The sequence below is a fragment of the Parasteatoda tepidariorum genome, chromosome 10 (genome assembly GCF_982258835.1).
Source record: "Parasteatoda tepidariorum strain Cologne lab strain chromosome 10, Ptep-v5.0, whole genome shotgun sequence".
NCBI classification, from domain to species: domain Eukaryota; kingdom Metazoa; phylum Arthropoda; class Arachnida; order Araneae; family Theridiidae; genus Parasteatoda; species Parasteatoda tepidariorum.
The window spans coordinates 53,820,441-53,834,198 of record NC_141764.1 but is presented as its reverse complement, the minus strand read 5'-3'; the positions used below and the strand labels follow the sequence as shown (position 1 = coordinate 53,834,198).

Here is a 13,758-nt window from a genome sequence, read left to right as displayed (position 1 = left end):
GACAAACAGTAAATAAAATAAAACAAAAATGACGTGAAGGGATTTCTTGCATAAGCGTATAAAGAGAAAGGATAAAAAAATATTTTCGATGCGTTGCAAAATCTCGTAGGCAACATTCTCACTGTCACGTTTATAATCTTATATAAGCTTCTTATGAAGTTTTACACTAATAATTTGTTTATTTAAAAAAAATGAGGCTTATTTCATAATTCTAAGCTAAGTATAAAAAATATTAATTGTCAATAACAACAGGCGTACTTACAAAAAAAACGAAATGACTAACTTTTAATTTCTATGAAAAACTAAATAAAGGGAAACTAAATTAATAAAAGAAATCACGGTCATTCTCCTAGAAAGACATTTTTAATATCTAATTTGTTAAAATAAAAAGTTCATTTTAGCATCAAAAATCTTTTTTCTTAGATTGTTATATCTATAAAATAAAGAAATAACTATAATAAATCCCAGTAAATTATTATTAGAAATTAAAAAGAATGTCAAAAGAGATGACTTGCATCGTCACAGATATTTCTTTTAAGATTATTAAAAATATGTTTCATTGAAATTGCAATAAAAAATCTTTTAGTTAATAATTAAGCTTCAGTAATATGCCTAATACGTTATTTTTTTACAACGAAGTTTTAAATATCTATCATATGTTTAACAAACTAATTGTTAATAATTTTTTCTAGTAGTGCTTTATAACATTTCTACTTTAAAAACTTTAAATTACTGTCATGAGGGGTAGCTTTAGTCTCTTAAAGCAGTGTTTCCCAAACTTTGACTTTTGCGTACCCTTTTTAAATTTTTCATAACGCTGTGTACCACCAATAAAAAAATTTATGTATTTTCCACTATAAAAAATTGCACGAAAGTTAAAAATCGCAACTGGCTGTTGACACCACTAACTATTAGCAGTTAACTCTGCAAAAAATAACCAATAGAAAAATACGTTATCTTAAATTTTCATGGCTAGCTTTGTTTTTAAATAAAAATTTTTGAAATTTTCGTTTGTTGCAAGATATTTCGTATGAGAACGCGTACCCCTGGGGGTACGCGTACCACACTTTGGGAAACACTGTCTTAAAGAGTAACTTTGGCGATATTGGCGTAATTTTGATCCTCTGCAGAGGATCAAAATTGTGATGGCATGTCTTCGGATCATCCTCAGGGATGTTTCCCAGACCGTCTCCAAGAGCCCATTGAGCAGCTCTACTGCGACGTAAATGAACTAAAACAGCAACATAAGAGTAACTTTGGCCCTAAAATCGGAAAAAGTTTCCATGAGCTGTATTTACAAATAAGTGCATCGCAATTCTCGGTTGTGAGAACGGGAGTTTGAATCCAGTCGGCCGAAGACTCAACGTGTAGTAAATGGTGACTGGTGCACGTTAAATCTGTCGAGTCACGAAGTCCTTCATGTTCTCATAGCAAATTATACCTCTAGGGGTACTGAATTGGAGATTGGTCGTCCTCTGGTTCAGATCAAAATTACGACCAGTGGATGAATAAATGGGTGTTTGAATGGGTCAGCACTATAAACGGCTGTTGCAGAAGTCGAATTATTGGACGCAGATGGCGCCACTGGAAAACAAAAAGAATCGCTCCTCCTCTGCCTTAATGGAGGATGATAACAACAATAACAGTGCATCTCAACACCAAAAATGATGGCTCTTTACACCTAAGAGGTGTTTACAAGGTATTTCACTAAACCAATAATCATAGATAACCAAAATTGCTGTTTTACACTGCGTGGTGTAGTATTTTTGTAATTCCGTAGTAATGCCAAAATTTATAATATAAGAATATAATTAATCTTTATTTTGATGGAACGAACTTCGAAAAACATGTTTTGCTTAATATGATAGCATAAAGCCACCGGTAAAGGTGGCAAATAATAAATAAAATTTGAATTGTTTTTGCTCAATAAATTGCACCGGTTATATCTCTCAGTTTTGAGTAAGATTTCGTAGCGTTTATTCACACCGATTTATTGGTTTTCTACCTTTTACCCATTACGAAGAACAGGTATTCAGCTAGTTGAATTTTTAAATGAAAGACAATTAGACGCTTTGAAATGTTGGATACAAAAATTCCATATTTCCTTAATCACAAAATGTTAAATTTGAACGAAATCGGTTGAATAGCTTATGAAGAATGAAAATTCAAAAATGAAAAATAAATATTTCACAGGGAAGTAAAATCATAAAAATATTTTTACCTTTTACTACAAAATTATTACTTAAGTATTCAGTTTCAGATATAGTTCGTTTGAAAAATTATTTTAGCTACAAGCATCTGTAATTAAAGATTCATTTCTTTTTTAAATTTCTTCAAGTTCTACGATATTGAAAGTCGTTTTTTAATTTGGACTTTCTTTTTAGTCTAAAAGTTAGTTTCCAATTTTGCTTTTATATTCCAATCTGGTGAAATGAGATTCTTAGTGACAATTTTTTTATTTAGTCATACAAAGATTGCAAATTTTGACACTCAATTGATTTAGAAAGTAAATTGATTTCAATTTGAAGGGTTAATTGATTTCATGTTTAACTAACTGAATGACAGTTCTTCCTACGAAGAAATTTTTTTTAAAAAGGAAATAATCATTTTATCGGTATCGCAACATCACCAAATCATGTATTAAACTGACTGAGATTCCTTGATTAAGATGAATGGATTAAGATAAAATAATTTCCTTTCTTATTATTATTTGTCACTCTTCCCATGACTTAAGGTTATTAGATTAAACTTGTCCTTCTCGTTCTCACCTGACATAATAAATAAAAAATAATTGAAAATTATAAAGAGATAAGGAATGGAAAGTAATAAACATAAAACTAGCAATAAACTCTTCGTTTAATTAAACAGAGCTGAAAGCTAGCACACATCACTGATATTTTCTTTTTATTTATGAAAAAACACAAAAACAGAATCATCGACTGTTCATCCTATAATGCAAAACCAATGAGAAAAAAATCATTTTTCAATCATATCTCCTTAAATCAGCGTTTCCCAAACTTATGACTTCTGTCTATGACCTTTCTAAAATTTTCGTAACGCTGTGTACCACTAATAAAAAAAAGAATGTATTTTTCACTTAAAAAATTGCACAAAAGTTAAAAATCACAACTAGCTGTTGACACCACTAATTATTAACTGTTAACTCTGCAGAAAATAGCCAATAGAAAAATACGTTATCGTAAATTTTCATGGCTAGCTTCACTTTAGAGAAAAAAAAATTTGAAATTATCGTTTGTTGCAAGATATTTCGCATAAGAACGCGTTCCCCCGCTAAACTGTTCCCGTACCCCTGGGAGTACGCGTACCACACTTTGGGAAACACTGCCTTAAATGAACTATCATTTTTAAACGAGTTTTAAGATGGGGGGGGGGGCAAAGGTCCTCAATCCACTTCCATTCAAATTTCAGGACCCCAACACAAGCTCTTCCTTTTATTAACCCTTAACTCTTCTTTTCTCTTTATTATTATCGATAAAATCTCGATATAGATTTTATATATAGATAGACACTTTACTCGATGATTTAAACAATTTTCTAGTGGTTCTAAATAAAGTAAAAAATGGAAAGTTTACTTTTAGTTTCAATTCTTAGTATAGTTTTTATCCCTCCTATTTAAAAAAACAGCCCTTCAAAATGTTTTAACCTGTCAAACTAGAAAAAGTCATAAGTGTTACGATTAAAAATCAATACAAGATATAAGTTAAAAAAAACTACGCACAATAACTTGTCAGACAGTGCAATCAAATCATAACAGTATTTGAAATCTTAAAAAAAAAATTATTTGTTCTTTTAAAGATGTTATTGAATTACTTGTTAAGGCTTTTCCATTCATACAATATATTCCGAATAACGATTCCTTTCCAAACAAGCATATTCTAAAGATTGCTGGCAAACAGCCAAAACACCACACATAGGAAAGCGTAGTAAAAGTCAATTGATTTGGAGTTCTAAAAGAAACATTTCTATTAGTTGACATTTTTATGATCGCCATCGGAAAAGATGTGAAAGGATATGTTACAATTGATTTCTTTCTTACAAAACTCGTTAGTTAGATTAACTTGTTAGTCAGATAAAAAAAAAATACTGCCTATCAAAATACAACGAGCTTAAAACTAAGTTATTAGTTCCTAAATATATATATATATATATATATAGTATGAATCGGTTAATATGTTGCATCTAAATTAGTTTTCAGCATTAATTGCTTGAATTTTTGTAATACTAAATATTTTTCAGAACATGCAAGAAAATCATTCCATACTAAAAACAATTTTTAATAATTATTTATTATTTGTTTTAATTATTTTATACGAATTAATAATCTATATAGTTTTGAATGGTAAAGTATACAAATGTTTACATCATTTTAAAGAATGTGATATTATACGACAAAATACAAAATTTGAACGAAATAGGTCAAATAGTTCCTGAGAAATCAAATTTTTAATATATGACTTTTTTACACGATTGTTTTAGAGGTGGAAAAAAACAGAAAATTTAAGAGGGTTGATACGGACTTAAATGATCAACCTGTATATAAAAAATAAAAAAAAATTGAATCCATTTTTATTGTTATTTAAACGCATGCATAATTTTAAAAAAAAAAATTTTAAAAATCAGTCAGCTTATTGTAACAAAATTTCTAATTTTTTATCATGCGTTCTAATACAGGGAAGGCGAACCAATGGCACGGGTGCCATTTATGGCACGAGACACAATATTTTGGGCACGCCACCGGTCACAATTGTTATTACACTATGCAGCATATGTAACAATTAAATTAAAATTCACAAAAAACAAACAAAATAATAAACAATTAATAACCATAAAAAACAAGCTAACAATAAAAAACTAGCAAAAAAAAAATAACAGTCCTGCTTAAACTAACGTCTTACAGCCTAATATAAGTTATTTGTCATCGAATCTGCAACAACAGAAGTTACACTGATGTTACTTTAAGTTGTTTTAAGACATGGCAAAATGTATTTTTTTTCAATGTAAATAAAGAGTTTTGAGTTGATAGTGTTTAGTATTACTATTTTCCCAATATTCACGAAGTCAAAATTATTTGAAGGCACGTCTATGACCTCATTAAACAATTTTTTAGAAAAAATGGCACGTTAGTGTATAAAGGTTCGCCACCCCTGTTCTAATATCAGTGTAATAAGGAATTTAAGTTGTATCTTTAAACAAATTTTATGCAATTTATAAAATATAGCGGTCATCAATGCATTGGAAATGTGAAATAATAACATTGAGCAAAAGAAATAACTTTTTAAAAATAATTTACACAACGTAATGACTTTCCAGAAGGGATTTTTAAGTAGGATGCTAGTTTGCGCAGTATATCTACGGCGCTTTCTGATATCTCAGAGATATATTTGTTTCAGGTGTGTAAAAAAACGTCTTAGTTGTACTTTGAAGGTAAATTATCTCAGGATCTATAACTATCAGGATCTATAACAGGATCTATAAATGAAGTTAGATCTTTCGGCTAATTGGAGCTAATCTTCGGCTAAATCTCAATGTCTGTGCCGAGCCACACATTGAGGAAACACATTGAGCCACACATTGTGGAAGGAGACGAAGGGTAGTGCAAAGTGTCAAAAAGTCCTGGAGTCCCCTTATTTTCTGGAGTGGATTCTAAAATACAAGGCTAAGGCGTTGATTATTAATAGTCGTAAGCTGAGAATTGGGTCGGCTGTGCAAAGCCAGTTATAAAATAAAATAAAATATTTTATAGTGATCTGTTGCTACTCAGATAGAAAAGTTTCAAGTTAGAGTTGATAGAGTTTAAGATTTATGTAAATTATGAGTATCTTGTCCGGCCGAAAGGATATGAAGGTTCTCATTACCTATGCTGCAGCATATAGCTGCGAAGCTGTGTCCTCATCAATCACTGCTCCAAAGAGTAAATATAGCTCGAAAATAAATATGAAAACACGAAATGTGATTAGCTATATCGAGCTTTATGACATGGTTTAAAAAGTTCTTCTATGAGCAGCAAGCTCACCCGACTCGAGTCATCGCACAAAACGAATTCACGGTATATGTATGTATCTTCCAGAGCGGAAAGTAATTTTTCTTTATTTATATTTTCGCGGCATAAATTTTAATATATTTGACTTGAAAAAAAGAGCAAGTTTTTAAACAAACCAACATTTTTTCCACTTTAATGCAAAATATTTCCAAAACTTGACGAATTTTATAATGGCTGTACACAGTTTTAGACGTTGCATAACATATGATTTCAACACTGCAAAAACTGTGATGTTTTACTTCTCGAAATTTCATGCTAAATAACTCAAACATTTTTTTTTCTTCCTTTTTTACTACAAAAATTTTACCTTATAAATATATTGGACAAACAATGCATTTCTTGAAGATATTAAGACACAGAAATTGAAACTCGCAATTGTCTTTTGAAAACAATCATTCAAAACTGCAAACTCATTTTCAAAAGTAGAAACAAGTTGATCCACCATAAGAGAATTTCAATTTCAAAAATTATAAAACAAGAACTATTTCAGAAAACTGTATAAGTAGTGATATACTGTAAAATGTGTTTGTGTGTGGAATAGATTACTAAACACAGCTCCTATCTAAGCTCTAATGTATAACCAAATTTCTCATTTGAATTCTACATCAGACGTATAATAAAAAAATTGTCGCAGAATTTCAAGTACCACTTTCAATAAAAATTCTAGGTATGATGGGAGAAAAAAAAAACAAAAATCTTAGTTCATCAAAAAGTTTATCCATTGATTTTAGTTTAAATTTAAGAATGGAAAACAAAACAAATGTAGACGGCTGAGAAATTGAAAAATTTAAATTACTTCTTATGTAAAACAACTCTTCTGAAAGGACACGCATCACTAACAAAAATTTTTTTTTCAGAATAATTGGAAAACGAAACTGTTCAAATTTATGCAAAAAGTTTTGAAAATGTCACAACTAATATACGTTCAGGTTTCAGTTTTTGAACGCAAATTTAAGAAATGTTTAGGGAAAGAATGTAGTATTGAGAAAAAAACAAGACATTTTTTTTAAAGTTTTTTTTTTTTTTATCTCGTATAAGTGTTAAGCGAACTGAAATGATTATAAACATCAAGAGGTGGAAGCCAACGAAAGGCTAAACGGAATTATGTACTTTTATCATTTTTTTCTGAAAGTACATGAGAAAAAGAAATTATTTCTAAGCAACATATTAACCCTTTAAAGCAGAATTTAAACATATGTTTCATACTTTTTTTTAAATTATTTTGTACTAATTTAGGTCAAAATAAGGGGGAAATATTATATTTAGCATTTTAATAATTTACGGTTATGAAATACAGCCGGAAACACCTTTTCGCATTAAGGGTAAACTGTTCAAAACACAATTTGTTTTTTATTTGCACTTATTTGTAGTTATTCAGATCTAAGAGAAGCAGTTATTTATCATTGAAATTTATTTAATTTACAAAATCAATTATTGATGAATTTTTAAATATGAATAAAAAAAAAAAACAAGAACACCTTAGTAGTTTTTGGTATAATGATCGGATTTATTCGTGCTAGCAATAAGATAAATGGGTAAAGATCAAACAATTTGCACATTCGATGTCTCATGACTTGAAGTTTAGCTAATGAATTAAAATTGCAAATAACACTTTTAAGCTTTAAAATTAATTTACTATATGTTTTCAGTAAATCTAGACAGAAATAAATATTTTAACAATGTCTGCGTAATACCTTTTTAATACGTCATAGCAGCTCTAGTGAGACGTAAATAAAGTACCTACCAACCCATTATGCCATAGCTAAATAATTATATCACAGCCTTTATTGTCTCTAATTTCATTGTAGTTAAAACAACTGTAAATTGAAAATAATTGAAAATAATTTTAATTCATCTAGTTGTGAAAATTGTGCTACACGTAATATAACAGTATAGCTCTTCAGCTTATCTAATATATAGTTTTAAATTATTTTTTAAATAAAAATCAAACATTTTAATGCTTTCCAAGAATTTTTCCGCTCTTTTACTTCCACTTTGTTACCATAAATATTGTATTAAAGCATTTCTGTTGATTTGGCAAGAATGTCTTCCATGATAAGATAAATAAAGATAAGATTAAATGATAAGATTAGGTAAAGTAACCATTTTAAAAATTTTCATTATATTCTAAGAAAATAAAACTCTGATGTGATAAGGATGTTTTATTCACTTTTCCCTCTGTTTTTAAGCATAATTGTTTCAAATTTATTGTTTTAATGTTCATTTGATTTTTTTGCCCAAATCTAATAATGGTTTTCAGTTTTATTTAAATGTTTCTTCTTTATAATACCTGCCCACGTAAATTGGCTTGCAGTTTTTTTTCTCCCTCTGTTACTCTTTCATTCTGTTACCATGTTTATGGTAGCTTTATTTATTGACATTTAATTTAGAATTTCATGAAATAATAAATTTATTAACAAAAGATGTTGGTAGGTATCAATGTTTGTCTGACAAAAATCCAGCAGTTTGCAATGTAAGAACATTTAAAATTTAGCTATACCGTCAGCTTTTATTAGAATCTTCATACATTTATTATAATAAATTCATGTTACCCATATGATTATTTTCAAAGCCAAAAATTTTATGAACGATTAACAAAATAAATCTCAAGGTAATAATAAGATATGCAAAGATTTAATATTCCAGTTTCCTGTTTAATTTTAAAATTTTGTAGTCATAAACTTTTTTTAAAGAAAAAAATCATTATATTTTAATTGTAATAAATATGTTACATTATTAAAATCATATAAATAAATAGAGAATGCATCTTTATCTAAATGTCAATTTTTTGTCAACTGAAAATATTGATGCAATGTTTATATAAGATGAGAATGCGAGCAAAATTTTTTTTTAAAAATTCCTAAAGGAAGAGAGGATCAATGAAACAAAGAAACGAACCAAAGATTTGTGTTCATAATGCATATGCCAAAAAATATGTTATAAATATAAGACTTCTTTTATAAATATAACACGTATTATATTTAATTTGAATTTTTAACTATAATTTTTAATTTAAAACTTACAAATAATCATGTCCTGAGAACTATGGTGGAAGCAAAAAATTAAAAACAGAATACAATAAATTCATAAAAGTAAACTAGATTAAAAAGCTAAAGAAATAAAACAAATATTTGCACTTATAACATAAGATAAATTTGTTATAAAATTAAAATCAACATAAAATATATTTGTACATAAAAATAATTTCTTATTTATAAGGAGGGCAAATTTATCGACTGGAAATATTGATGGGTAAGAAAAAAAAAGAAGAAAAAAACAAATTTGTAAAGAAAAACTAGATCAATAACACAAAAAAAAATAAACATTTTGATTTTTTTAATATGTAGGTTACAAAATGATTTATATAAAGTAAATCACATTTTTAAATAAAACATTAAATATATTTTTTTAATTAAAAAGATATGTTAATATATAATGAAAGTTATAACTTTCAATTGAAAACCAACAAGTTTTTTGTCGACTGAAAATATAGTTGAATTGCTGATTAAGAGAAGCATAAAATCAAAAAATTACAAATTCCTCAGAAAAACAAGTTTAATAAAAAAAGTGAAACACAACAAATATGCTATGTTTACAGAATCATCTTAAAAAATATAACATATATCTTCTGTATTTCAATATAATTTCCAATTTAAAAGTGGGGGCCAACACTTACTGAAATGCTAAATAAGAAAAGAATGAAAGCAAAAAAAAAAAAAAAAAAAATCTCTAAAAGAAAAAAAAATGACAATGAAATAAATGTATGATTTATGATACATATATGCATGTTGTGTGATAATGTTATATTGATAAAATCATCCTAATGAATTAAATATATATCTTTACCACACAAATTTTGTTTTATATTTAAGATAAAAATATTTTGTCAAATAAAATATTGCTAGAATGCTAGATTAAAAAAAAAGAATAAAAGCAAAAACAAAAAAAATTCTTAAACGCAAACAATTGTATTTATATTTCATGTATATATGTTATGTGATTATATTAATAAAATCACCCTCACGAATGCAACATAAATATTTACATAATTTGTTTTTCTATTTAAGAGTAATAATTTTTTGTCGACAAAAACTATTGCTGGAAAGCTTCTTAAGATAAGAACAAGAGAAAAAAGACCTAAAAGCAAACGATATCAATAAAACAATTGTATTTTTATTATTATGCATGTTATAAGACTACGTTACATTAATAATATCTGCCGAATAAATTTAACTTGAATCTTTACAAAAATCTCTTTTCTTTTATTCACTTAAAAGTAACAATTTTTTGTCCTCTATAAATCTAGCTGGAATACTCCATAAGATAAGAATAAAAACTAAAATTAAAAAAAAAAAATTCAACGTACATAACGAGGTAACGTGATTACATAAAACAAACATTTTACCTGCGGAAGAAAAAAACATCTAACTTTACATCCGGGTAAATCTAGCAAAAATCCAATGATGTTCACTCATTCTGCTGCCCTACTGACATTGCTCTCACTTTTCGTTCTCCCCCTACTTTCGTTTGTTTTATCCCCCCCCCCATCCCATCTTCCACGTGCCACTGTAGTAAACTAAACGTGTGTGGATGTCGGACGTAAACGCGAAACGCCGTAACGTAAAAATCAATGCGCATGCGTCCGTTTCTCTGTTATCGATCTCCTTTTCACTTCAATCGCCGACATTCTATCCCAAGAAATAAATAAGAAAAAAAGAACAACATTCAATAGATCAATCAATATACTGAACTATATATATATGAGTTAAAACAAAATAAAATTACTTTCTAAGGGGAGCGAATGTAACAAAAATCAATTATTTTTTGGTTATAATAGTAAAAAGAATAAAGGCTTCCGTAAACATCAGAAAGTAGGTCAAGTTCAGGGTTTCCTCGCAAAGTATTTTTAGTTTTGTCACCCAGAAGTAGAATGAAAAGATATTGATTAATGCTTAACTATTAAGGAGAATAAGACACGTCGTATGTTATATTTTGACTCAAATTTAAATAAGCAAAAAAAAAAAAAAAATAAATAAATAAATAAATAAATAAAAAAATAGATTTATTTTATCTCCTTTTTTTAGTTCTAGGCAGAAAAATTAAGAAAGAAAAATGTGCTAGAATTTTTTTTTCTTAGTTATTTTTTTATTATTTGAAAATAAGTTTTTATGAATTTAATAGTAAAATCGAAAATGATCTATGAGTGAAGAACAATAGGGAACAGCGGATAATCAAAATCATATTTAAAAATGTTGTTTGTAAGACTCAGGAACCTCATGTTTGCCCAGGCTCTCAAATTCAACATTTTATTTATGTTGAAAACTTTATGATCAGATCATTTGAAGTTCCAAAGAAAGTATATAAAAGCCCACGCTAATAAACCTTGTTTCAGTGGTGGGCATAAAATCTAAAATATACCTTGATGAGGTAAATTTATTCTTGGTCTGAGAACGCTTTCTACTCTCGATTCATCTTCGATTTCAGAAGTTTTTTATAGCCTCCTTTTTGTAAAGACAGATTCAATCTGGATACAAAAGAGTTGTTTATTATAAGCTTAATGCGAACCTTATATAACGTTGTATCAAGCTTCATGGTTTATGCGAACCTCGTTATAATATTGTATCAAGCTTCATGATTTATGCGAACCTCATTATAACATTGTATCAAGCTTCATAGTTTATGCGAACCTCATATAACATTGTATCAAGCTTCATGGTTTATGCGTACCTCATTATAACATTGTATCAAGCTTCAAGGTTTGTGCGAACCTTATATAACATTGTTTTAAGCTTCATGGTTTATGCGAACCTCATTATAACATTGTATCAAGCTTCATGGCTTATGCGAACCTTATATAACATTATATCAAGCTTTATGGTTTATACGAACCTCATTATAACCTTGTATCAAGTTTCATGGTTTATGCGTACCTCATTATAACATTGTATAAAGCTTCATGGTTTATGCGAACCTCATTATAACATTGTATCAAGTTTCATGGTTTATGCGAACCTCATTATAACATTGTATCAAGTTTCATGGTTTATACCAACCTCATATAACATTGTATCAAGCTTCATGGTTTATGCGAACCTCATATAACATTGTATCAAGCTTCATGGTTTATGCGAACCTCATTATAACATTGTTTCAAGTTTGCATGGTTTATTTGCTAATCATTTTATAATCAATCTTACATTCTGCTATCTGGGCATACAATGTTTAAAAAAAATCCAATAAATATTTTTTAATTATCCAAAAATATATAATGTAGAGAAACGTGTTCAGACATGTGTAAGTTTTTTAAACGTTTTCTAGAAAAGAGAAAACAAACTCAACAATGACTATCATAAATTTCTTTGAATTGCCATATGGAGAGTAGAATAACGATAAAAATAACCTTTACTCAGCATCATTTAAAAATAAGTGATGTCTTAACCTTGACAATGAAAATACACAGGATCTAAAACACGATTACCTTCAAGGGTAACAAAATCGTTTTTACAGCAAATCATTCAGCCTTCTTAAATATAATAGTATGTATGATCTTGTCGTGGGATAATGAGCGTTGGATATTAACTATTCTATTTTTACTCCAACTGTCAGTGGAGAAATTTTATTACAATTACTTAGCAACCGTTAAAAGTAACCGTTACTTCTATTTCTCAAATATTGGAGAAGTAGTGTTGTTTTAAAAAATTTATTTTATTTTTATAACCGTCGTTGAACAGCCGACCCAATTTTATGGGTTTACGACTACTAATGTTTAGCTCCGTGGCCTTGTAATTTTGAACCCAATCCAGAAGACGAGGGAACTCCTGGATCGAGTATTGGGAGAAATTTTCCTTCGTGGAGGACTTTTTGATGGAGCTAACCCTCATTTGCGTTACATGGAGAGGAAGACCACGAGAACCGATGCGAATTTCGTATCGACTGGGATTTGAACCCGGTTTGCCGCATTGGAAGGCGAAAGTTCTATACCCTGAGCCACCGCGGCTCTTGTTTTAAAAATTAGTCGGAATTGTTCTTGTAAATCGTAAATGTTTAAATCCTGTTTCTATGCTTAAATATAAAATAGAGATTTCGAATCTATGCACACCAAAAAAATTTGTTTTATTTATTATTATTATTAAGAAAACTGTCAGCTGTTGAATTTGCATAAAACCGTTTATTTCTCAGAAAAATACTGTTATTTAAAAACAAACGCTTGTTTTTTAAGCAGAGATGCATTATTATTTTAACAAACAAACTCTGATATTTAAAAAAAACTATAAAATAACTACGTCAGAAGTGCGGTCCGTGCGAGTCGAGAGCAGAAATTGTATGACCAGCAAACTCCAGGATTCGAACCCGAGTCACCTGATTTGGTGACGAGCACTCTGTGCCTCAGAGCCACGGCAGCTCTAGCTTTTGGTTATGAAGGAAAAATCTTTATATGTCTTTATCTCAATAGTCTTACTTATCGAAATCATATTTAAGTGAAATAAAGATTAAAACTATAGTGGCAAACCCTTATAAAAATGTCTGGCACTTTAAATTGACTAAAAATATCCAAAAGCTGATAATAATCAAGTAGAGTAACAATTAAACAATAAAGTAGAAACACAATTTTATTTATGATATTCAATATTGTAAAATAATTAATAGAAAGTAAGAACAAGTAAAGAAATAATCGTAAGATGATTTGAAAAAAGATT

At 28.6% G+C, this 13,758-nt stretch overlaps 1 protein-coding gene across 4 annotated transcripts in view; it reads right to left on the bottom strand.

Moving 5' to 3' along the window:
• LOC107437715 (solute carrier organic anion transporter family member 74D) overlaps nucleotides 1–13,758 on the bottom strand; it is a 262,945-nt gene that overhangs the window by 225,511 nt on the left and 23,676 nt on the right. For 2 of the 4 annotated variants that reach the window (XM_087153594.1, XM_071184716.2), the window contains exon 1: nucleotides 10,467–10,634. The exons of the other annotated variants lie outside the window; for them this stretch is intronic. The gene's annotated coding sequence lies outside the window, so the exon portion shown is untranslated. Of the gene's footprint in view, nucleotides 1–10,466; nucleotides 10,635–13,758 lie in introns of those variants that run through there. 4 annotated transcript variants of the gene reach the window in all.